Raw genomic sequence first — 10,255 nt, 5'->3', positions numbered from 1 at the left:
CCTGCACCAGAACCTGTCTCATTGTCTCAGAAATCTGATGCCCTCCCTCCTACACCAGTTCTCCAGTCACGTGTTCAATCACTCAGTTCTCCTATTCCTACGCTTAATTGCATGTGGGACTGGGAGTAATCCTGAGATTACTGCTTTTGAGGTCCTGTTTTTTAATCTCCTTCTTAGCTCCCTAAAATCTGCTTTCAGGACCTCATCCCCCTTTTTACCTATGTCATTGGTACCAATGTGGACCATGACCTCTGGCTGTTCACCCTCCCCAGAAGAGTGTCCTGCAGTCTCTCTGTGACATCCTTGACCCTGGCACCAGGGAGGCAACACACTATCCTGGAGTCACATTTACTGCTGCAGAAACAACTGTCTGTTCCCCCAACTAACGAATCCCCTATCACTACTGCTCTTCCACTCTTCTGCCTCCCCTTCTTTACAGCTGAGCCACCTGTGGTGCCACAAACTTGGCTCTGACTGCACTCCCCTGAGGAACCATCACCCTCACCAGTATCCAAAATGGAAAACCGATTAGCGAGTGAGATCATATCAGGAGACTCCTGTACTACCTGCCTGGTTCTCCTAGACTGCCCGGTGGTCACCCATTCCCTCTCTGCCTGCATGTTCCTAACCTGCGATGTGAACACCTCCCTAAATGTGCTATCCACATAGTCCTCTGCCTCACGGATGCACAACAGTGACTCCAGCCGGCACTCAAGCTCCAAAACCCGGAACTCAAGTTTCTGCAGCCGATGACATTTCCTGCTGATGTGTTTGTTTTGGACATATGGTGCATCCAGGACTTCCCACATGCCACAGGCTGTACATTCCACTCATGAGAGCTGCCCTGCCATCCCTTAACTTTACAGGCTATTTATTAGAAGTAGAACAACTTACCAGGTACTCACCAAACAGCTCCTTCCACTGCACCAAAGCAGGAACCAATTACTGCAGGGTTAAAAAAATAGAAAAATGGAACACTTCTTCTCCCTTCACCAAATTCGCTACTCACCAACTCGAATCTCTCAACTCAGCTTGTAATCTTCACTCCGTTTGTTTATTTTCTAAGTGTCCAGCAAGCACATCCTTTATAATAAATTCTAGTATTTTCAGGCTAACAGGTCTGCAGTTCCCATTTTCTCTCTCCCTTCTTTCTTAAACAGTGGGGTTACATTTGCAACCTTCCAATCTGCAGGCAGAATTTATAGAATTTTGAAAGATTATAAACAATGCATCAATTAACTCAGTAGCCATCTCTTTCAACACTCTAGGGTGAAGATCATCGAGTCCTCGGCATTTGTCCACCTTCAGTCACATTAATTTCTCCAATACTACTTTTTTACCACGTCTAATTTCTTTCCATTCCTGATTGTCACTACACCCTTGGATCTCAATTATTTCAGGGAGACTTCTTGTATCTTCCTCCGTGAAGACAGACACAAAGTAATTATTTAGCTTCTCTGCCATTTCTCTATTTTCCATTCTAAATACTCCTGTCTCTACCTGTAATGGACCCACCTTTGTCTTTGCCATATTTTTCCTTTTTGCATACCTTAAAAGCTTTTACAATCCGTATTTACATTTCTTGCTCGTTTACATTCATATTCTCTCTTTCTTTATCAATTTCTTGGTCCTCCTTTGCTGGATTTTAAAATTCTCCCAATCCTCCGGCCTACAACTTTTTTTGGCTGCCTGGTCTGCTGAGTATTTCCAGCATTTTCTGTTTTTGTCGTGAGGGTCTTTGCTGCCTGGATTTTTGATCAGTCGCATTAGTTTCTTTTTGTAACACAGACCTATTTGATGGTGTAAGAAAGCAGAGTTTAGGGTAATTTCTAAAGCTTTCTTCAACAGCTTCAAAGATTTTTCCACAGCTCCTGTTAAAAATTTGCTGCATAACGAATCGCAAATGGAAGATCAGGGGAGATCTGCAATGCTTGTTCAATTAATTTTAGTCCTTCCTCCTTTTGATTGAACTGTTGTCGTTTGAGAGCCAACAACACCATGGCTACAGAGTCATCTGGATCAAGCTCCAGCACACGTCGCAACTGCTTCATTGATTGAGTGGGTTCACGACTCTCTGGGATTCCAGCAAATTCCTGTTGACGAAACCAAACAGTTGCATATCCAACATTCCATCCAATGTCATCAGGATCTTCCTCCAGAGCACTTTTAAAACATTCCATTGCCTCTTCATAGTATTGAGCAGCAGAACTCAACAGTGTCCACCCCTTCTCCCCATATACATCTGGTATCATTGCTATATACTGAGAGCCATCAGTAAATTGTTTACAGCTTATCTCCAGCTTGTCGAGGTAGGACTGGACCTCTGTCAGTTGGTCCATGTGATAATATACCCAGGCATAGTTTCCATGGGTGATGATGATTCCTTTTTCAAATTCATGTTCATGATTCTCCCTCAGAATCTTTTCAGCTTCCCTTAAGTTTTGAATTGTCTCTTCATAGTTGCTTTGCAGTCAGTTTAAGTGAGTTGGTTGTAAGACATGGCTTGATATTTCACACCAGCCTGCACTGAATTTTGTAATCTTTGCTTCATATTCTCCAAGTTAATACTGTCTTTCTATGGGTTCCATGTGAATTGGCATTGAAGCTGATTGAGTTTTGCTTTCAAGGAAGCCGTCAGTGTGTTGCTGCAAGAAAGTACAAAATAATCAAAGCCCATCTGAAATGTATCTAATTAACATTCTTAACTCATATATAATCAATACTGCAATCCTGGAAAAGTCTTAATGGCTGAGCAGATGTGCAGGTCAGTGCAAGAGGATACAGAACAATTCCATTACAGCCTGACCTGACCGACATCACTGAGATAGGGGGAAACCCACTGGAATCCAGTAATGGTCCAGGAGGCAACAAAAAATAAACAATGGGCTCATGAGTGACAATAGAAAATAATGTAGAAAAGAGTTCAGAAAATGGCTTCAATGAATTTGATTCAAAGCAATTTATCTTCAACATCGAAAATGGTGGCAAGGAGAGAATAAAAGGTTGGTGCAGCCGAAGCGATAAAGGATGTTGGGTGGTTTTTAAAAGCATGTCAATGTGGAAAAATTAAAGGAGGAATTACAGGGCACAGAGCATAGTGGCTATTCCACCCTAGCTGAACTACTGAGGCATAATCAAAGCTCGGGAACCAAGTAGGGGCTTCTTGCCTGCCCTGACCCCACCCACCCAATTCACGCCCTGAGATAAACGCGGGTCTATTGCCATCAGATATCAGAAAAGGAAGGGAGCAATTCTGGAGAACACTTGAGATGGACAGTGTCACAAGGCAATAACATATTGGGTATTGAGATGATTTAAGAAGAAGAGACAAGCCAATTATTACGCACTGGATACATTTCAGAGGAGGTTTACTAGATTGATTCCAGGGATGAGAGGTTTGCCTTATCAAGAGAGATTGAGCAGTTTAGGCCTTTACTCTCTAGAGTTTAGAAGAATGAAAGGAGATCTAATTGAGATATATAAGATGATTAAGGGGATTGACAAAGTAGACGTAGAGAGGATTTTACTCTTGTGGGCAATCTAGAACGAGAGGTCATAGTTTTAGAATAAGGGGTAGCAGATTTGAAACAGAGATGAGAGAAATTACTTCTCTCAAAGGGTCGTGAGTCTGTGGAATTCACTACCCCAGAGTGCAGTGGATGCCGCGACATTGAGTAAATTTAAGGAGGAGATAGACAGATTTTTAATTAGTAATGGGTTGAAGGTTTATGGAGAACGGGCAGGAAAGTGGAGTTGAGGCCGAGATGAGATCAGCCATGATCGTATTGAGTAGCAGGGCAGGCTCAAGGGGCTGATTTGCCTACTCCTGCTCCCAGTTCTTATGTTCTATTACACCTTTTATAATGGACTCTAGCATTTTTCCCACCACTGATGTCAGGCTAACCGGTCTATAAGTCCCTGTTTTCTCTCTACCGGGGTATGGCCGCACCAAACCTCTGAGTTGGCACACAGTGATGTTGTTCTATCCCTCATCAATGTGCCCAGATGATTATTAGTGACCAAGAGGGCACTTCCCTTGTGTGAATTTGCCTCATATTTTCCCTGGCCTGCTCTAACAACCAGGAGCCATACATAATACACACATCATTCTGGGCAGCCTGATCAGAAATGTTCCTATCCTCCCGGATGAATTTATTTATAGCTTTATCATGGTCTTCCAATAGCTCGAGTACATTCTTTAAATAGACTGTCATAATTTGATCTATCCTCATCTGTGATTCCTGGTTGGTATTCCCATTCATAAGAAAATCCTTTAATCTTCCCTTGAAATCCCTCATTTCTGCTTCCAGAAATGCCAGGTCCAAACTATACACCAGCGAGGTCCCAGTATTAAAGACGGTAGCTGTGTCATTGACCAGCCCTCGCCTCCTTCTTCGGTGTGTCTCCTTTTGTTGTGGATGGGAGATATACCTCTCTCCAGAGATCAGACCCATCATTGCTGGTCCTTACTCTGTGTACCAACATGTTGTCCAATAACTTGGCATACAGGCTCTGCTTCTTTCTCCCACATCACCTGGGCAACCCTATCTCTGTCAAATTCAATATTACCAGTGCCACCTCATGGTGTACATCATGATACAACATTTTCCCAATAGGTATCAAAACTAAACCATTCTTTTGGCCTGGGGTCTGTTAGAGACACCTCACAGTACTATCTGTGTGAAAAAGGCAGGGGCTTTCACTTCCAGCAAAACATCTTGTTGTCTCCCCTGGTGTCGCCTATCATAGCCACCCTTTCATAGTCTAGTGGTCTATCTATCCCTGACTCTATTACTCATAGCTTTGGGGACATTTTCCCTCTTTTTGTTTTCCCTTTCTGTAATTTGCATTACTTAGATTGATATGCCTTTCGGTTCAACAATAGTTCCTCCACCTGCAGATCACTTTATGTTAAGATCAATTTATTTAATTCTTTTCAAATAAAACTCTAAAATTTTTTAAAATCACCAAAATTATGTGAGTACATCTTTTGTTGTTTCCTTTAAATGTTTAAAATACCAACTCAGAAGAATGTAATTTTAAATTCTAATTTCTTGTTCCCAGACTCCCAATTGCCAAAGTGCTGTGATAAATGTCCTTAACTTCTTGAAGCTGTCAGAAATCCTGTTGCATCTCAGCTGTCTGCAATCTGAAAAAGTAACAGGAACAAAGGATCCATTCTGCTCATTGCCGAAAGGGTTAATATCCAACAAACTCAAAAGCTTAAAATTTTAATAATGCCCAATATCTATAAAGGGGTGTGGTTAGCTAAAGCTGCTCGCAGAAAGAGTTGACTCTGCTGCTTTGAAAGAGGGCGGGACAGAAACGCTCAGATTGACTACCGATGTCGTTGTCACTTTTTTTTTCAATCAAGCAACAAATGCATTCTAGTTTAGACAAACCAGTTCAACCTGTTATAAAAACAAGAAATACTGCAACCACTCAGCAGGTCTGGCAGCATCTGTGAAAAGAGAAGCAGAGTTAACGTTTCGGGTCAGTGACCCTTCTTCAGAACTGACAAATATTAGAAAAGTCACAGGTTATAAGCAAGTGAGGTGGGGGTGGGGCAAGAGATAACAAAGGAGAAGGTGTAGATTGGACAAGGCCACATAGCTGACCAAAAGGTCAGTTCAACCTGTTTCCTTCTGAGCAAAGAAACTTAAAATTTTTTTTACAAGTTCCTTTTCCTAATTGTTTCAGAGCAAGAACTTCCATGGTTCCCAAAATGAGGCTTTTAACTTTTGTCAAAAAGTCTCCAGTCCAAATTCCAATTTATATTGCTTAATATTTAAACCACCTCATACTAACGTCTGAATTTGTACCAAGATTAGAATCTCCACATGTTTAACAAACTCCATTCGAGTTGGGATCCTGGCCAGCAATCCCACCTCAAATTTCATAACTTAAAAATATCTACTTCAGTTAATTTAAACTTCTCTGCCAATCCATCTCACAAATTTACTGTGAGTTTTTGAACTTAAAGTGCTGAAGCTACTGCCACAAAACCACAATTTCGGAAAGAGTAAACACTGAAGCTTGAAGCACACAAAACATCATCCATACAAAAATCCATTTGTTCCCCACACACAAGCAGAGAAAAACAGCTTGCGCTTTTTCAAAAGAAAAATAAATTACATCACTTATCTTCTTTCCCCCGCCCCGTCATAAAGAGTTTTGCACTGCAAGATTGAACCAGTTTCAAATGAAAAGATTCAGTTGGCTTAGAGCCAAAAAAAACAAAAGCCTGAAAATGACTCTGAATGAGTTTTTTTTATTGTACTAACATTGAACACATTTATAACAAAATCCTCTCGCCATTATTTTACTAGAAGGGTTAACCTGTTTATTTTAAATAGATTTGCACCTTTGTTAAAACAGCAGACAGGAATTTAATATGACTGCATTGAGTGTTTGCAATTTCACTCAGAGTGATCTCCAGACTGGTAGAATTAGAAATGGGGACTATAGAATGAACATTGAAACAGCAGTCAACTCACACATCCAGCACTGGGTGAGAAACAAGGGTCTCGATTTACTACTGTATAGTTCCCAAAAATGGAAGGAGGAGGAATGGGCATGCCTGGTGATCGATGGCCAGAGTGTGGGAGAGGGTCTATTGGAGATGCAGGTGGATGTGATGAAATCACAAGTAAATCCCCACACCCCCTCACCACTTCCTAACTTTGCTGTCCTCCTGCATTTAATATATTGGTAAGATGAGGGGGGCAGGATATGGGAATCAAGTCAAATTCCCTGCCTCCCAGTTGATGTTTCTGGGTGAGGGTTGGCAGTACAAGCTGGGGAAGCAACAGAACACCCTTTAGAACAGAGATGGACTAGCAGGGGGTACCTCTCCCTCTCTTCTGTCCCTGTTCACGAAGTTTATACAAAGCCCAGCTCATTCAGAGGTGGTAAATTAAATTACTCTGCTAATCTTTGAGGCAGTTCTGTCCACGTTAATGGTGACTCTTCCTCTTTCTGCTGTTGCTGCACAATGTCACATTTCCCTGGCTGACAGTGGTGCCTCCTTGATGTGTAGCAGAGATCCCACTAGGAGGCTGCCCTGCAGTTCTAATGAGCCTCAACCCAGGAAAATGGGTCAGTTCACAGTGGGGTCAGAATGTGAGGTGGAAGTCCCGCTCAACTCACCACAGACATCAAACTCATCCTGGAGGAAGACCTCAGCCCAGAAATATATGACAATATAACAAAGATAGCATTAAAAAAAAAAGCTGAGGGGATCATTGAAGCAAGGTTGCCAACTTTGGTTGGACGTATTACTGGAGGTTTCATCACATAACCTCCTACTGCCAACAGCCCCATCCCTACATCCCTGCCATTGATTGCCAAACACATCCATCCTTGCAACAGCCCATCTTCCCACATGAATTGTAAAGCGAGCAGACAATACATTTCCCAATTGGATGATTTTCAACTAGTTGTTAAACAGCCCTTTTCCCCATCTCCACTATTGCATAACTACTAAACAAAAGTATTTGAAGAAAACAAAGAAACCATGCAATTTGTTTAGTGCCCCAATGATTTTCTCCCTGGTTTCTCACAGCAATGTGATGGAGATTAATGTTCAAATCCTGGAGGCTGCAGAGCAATGTGTTGGCATCCCAAGGTTGAAGTCAGTCATGATGTATACAGGGTTAAGATTAAGTCCCAGCAACTAATTCAGTCAATGCTGTCTTTCTGTGGGCCATAGGTGAAGCAGCAATAAAGCTGGTTGAGCTTTCTTTTCAAGAAATCCTTCAGTGTGTTGCTGCAAGAGAACAAAATAATCTAGGTCCATCTTGCATGTTCCTTTGTGAGTTGAACCAAATATTTGTGTCTTTCTTGCAGAGACTTCTTCAGTCTCTCTGAGGAAACACTATTCATTACACATCATTAAGCTATTATACTTTACAGAAAGTTAATAAAACAGAGCAACAATTATGATTGGAATAAATGAATTCAATCAATAGAATTTGGCTTTGAGGGTCAATGCAAAATATTGAACACACTATACATCCTCATAGTCTTTTCTGCTTCCCATAAATTATTGAACAATGCCTCACAGTTACCTCGCATACTATTTACAAAAGCAAGTAGATTATAAAGTATGGCTTGATATTTCACGATATCAGACTCTACTAAATAATTTGATCATTCCTGCAAATCATCCCACTCAACATTTTCCATTTGCAGATTCCACGTGAAATGACATTGTAGATGAAGTCATTTCACTTTAAGGGAGTATCAAACAAATGAAAACAACAGACAGGAAAACACCATCTGGACCATGGAACCTGGGCCATACCATCATGGGGTACTTTAAAATCATGACTCCCTGCCCATTGCCCCTCCTGACCTGTCAGCCTCCAAGCCTCCCTGAAAATAGGCTTTTGCTTAAGGAAATTACTTTACATGAGCAGAATGATTCAAATTTGTTTTAACTACATGCCATTCCAGAATTTTCACCATGTTTCAAGTGCATATTTCATTATTTGGATCCCTTTTCTGTGACAAACGAGACCTAAAGGTTTTACTTAAAATGTGAAAACTGGAATGAACAGAGTCACCTGTTTGTTTGTGTCATGCCTAGAGACTGTTTCCAGAGGGGATTCTTAGCTTCAGTGCTTTCCTCGGTGCAGTTGATGGTTGCTGCGCAATTTGGTTGCAGATGATCATCTGAGGCTGCGGCAGTTGTTTCCTGAGCAAAGTCAGCAGCCTGCATATGTCCACTATTGCCAGGGAGGATCAAAGGCCAAGAGGTCTTTTATTAGATATTAGAGTCATTGTATGCTTTCCTTCGATTTAAGGACAATGTCTACTCAGGATTGCGTGTTTCTGTCACCGGTCTTCATGTGACTGAGCAGGCCGTTTTTATGACCCGCAGATCTTTGGGCACGTGGTGCAGGACATCCCAAGAGATAGTGGGATCCAGATTGCAGGATTTGCTTCCTTTTCTTCCTTCTTTGCTGTCACTCTGCCTTATCATTAAGATGTTAGGACTCAAAGCATGATGCAGCTTGGTGGACAGGTTATTGCCACTCTAAGCTATTAATAGCAAACTCTTCCCAGTCATTAAGCCACACTTCAAGGACAGCTGCAGAGTATATTTGAAGTGTTTTCTTTTTCCTCCTCTGGAACGTTGGCTATTTGAGAGTTGTGAGAACAGGACTTCCAGGGGAAACGATTTTCGGCCATGTGGCCAATCCATCGGAGTTGATTTTACAGGAGTTTTACCTGAATGCTTGTGGATCTGGCTTCAAGAAGGACACTAGAGATTTGTTCGACAGGGCTCCCATTGAATCCAGAGGAGGCAGCAGAGGCATTGCTGATGGAATTTCTCTGGCATTCTTATGTGTCGCTAATAGACAGTCCAAGTCTCACTGCAGTGTTGTGACAACTGCTCTGTACACTAAGACTTTTGTTCATTTGCTAAGGTCGTTTGTTATCAAACACTCACTGCTGTTATTTATAGAAGGCTGAACTGACACAGCTGATCTGGTGTTGGATTTCCTCATCAAGGGTGGCCTTTTGAGAAGTAACTGCTAAAGTATGAGAAGAGCTCAACATATTCCAGAGTCTCTCCTTCAACATATATGGGAGTTGGAATACTTGGCTTACTAGGTGTGGGTTGATAGAGGAATTTTGTTTTGCCAGTACTCAAGGACAGGCCTTGTTTCTTGAATGCAGATGTGAAGAGATCGAGAGTGGCTTGCAAATCTGGTGCAGAGTGGGCAACGGCACTGGAGTCATCCAGAAGCAGTAGCTCATGTATATCTATGGTGGTCAGTTTAGTTTTGGCACAGCAACAACCGAGGTTAAAGAGCTTTCCATCCATATGGTATTTATTAATTAATACTTAATACTGACCAAAGGGCAGTTGATCGTTGATGAGGTGAATAGCCACCATCAGGTAGATTGTGAATAGCATGGGGGCTATCACACAGCCTTATTTTACCCCAGTCCGGATTTTGAAGGAATCTGTTTCAGATCTCCCACTCAAGACATTTGCAGTCATGTCGTCATGAAGCAATTTCAGGATTGTGATGAAATTTCTTGGACATCCAAATTGTTGGAGCGATTTACTGAGTCAAATGCTTTGGTCAGGTCGATAAATGCAATGAAGATTTCCTGATGTTGTTCTGAACATTTTTCTTGGATTTGTCTGGCAACAAAGACCATGTCACAGATTCTCTGGAAGGCCTAAAGCCCACTGTGTCTCTGGGAGGATTTCCTCAGCCACAGGAAGTAGGCAATT

At 41.8% G+C, this 10,255-nt stretch overlaps 1 pseudogene; it reads right to left on the bottom strand.

Annotated features, from left to right (window-relative positions):
• Positions 1-1,596: 1,596 nt before the first annotated feature.
• On the bottom strand, positions 1,597-8,722 carry LOC137380857 (interferon-induced protein with tetratricopeptide repeats 1B-like; annotated as a pseudogene).
• Positions 8,723-10,255: the final 1,533 nt, after the last annotated feature.

This window comes from Heterodontus francisci, chromosome 20, assembly GCF_036365525.1.
Source record: "Heterodontus francisci isolate sHetFra1 chromosome 20, sHetFra1.hap1, whole genome shotgun sequence".
In the NCBI taxonomy this organism is placed as follows: Eukaryota; Metazoa; Chordata; class Chondrichthyes; order Heterodontiformes; family Heterodontidae; genus Heterodontus; species Heterodontus francisci.
Note: the sequence above shows the minus strand (reverse complement) of the source record. Positions and strands in the feature narration are given on the sequence as shown.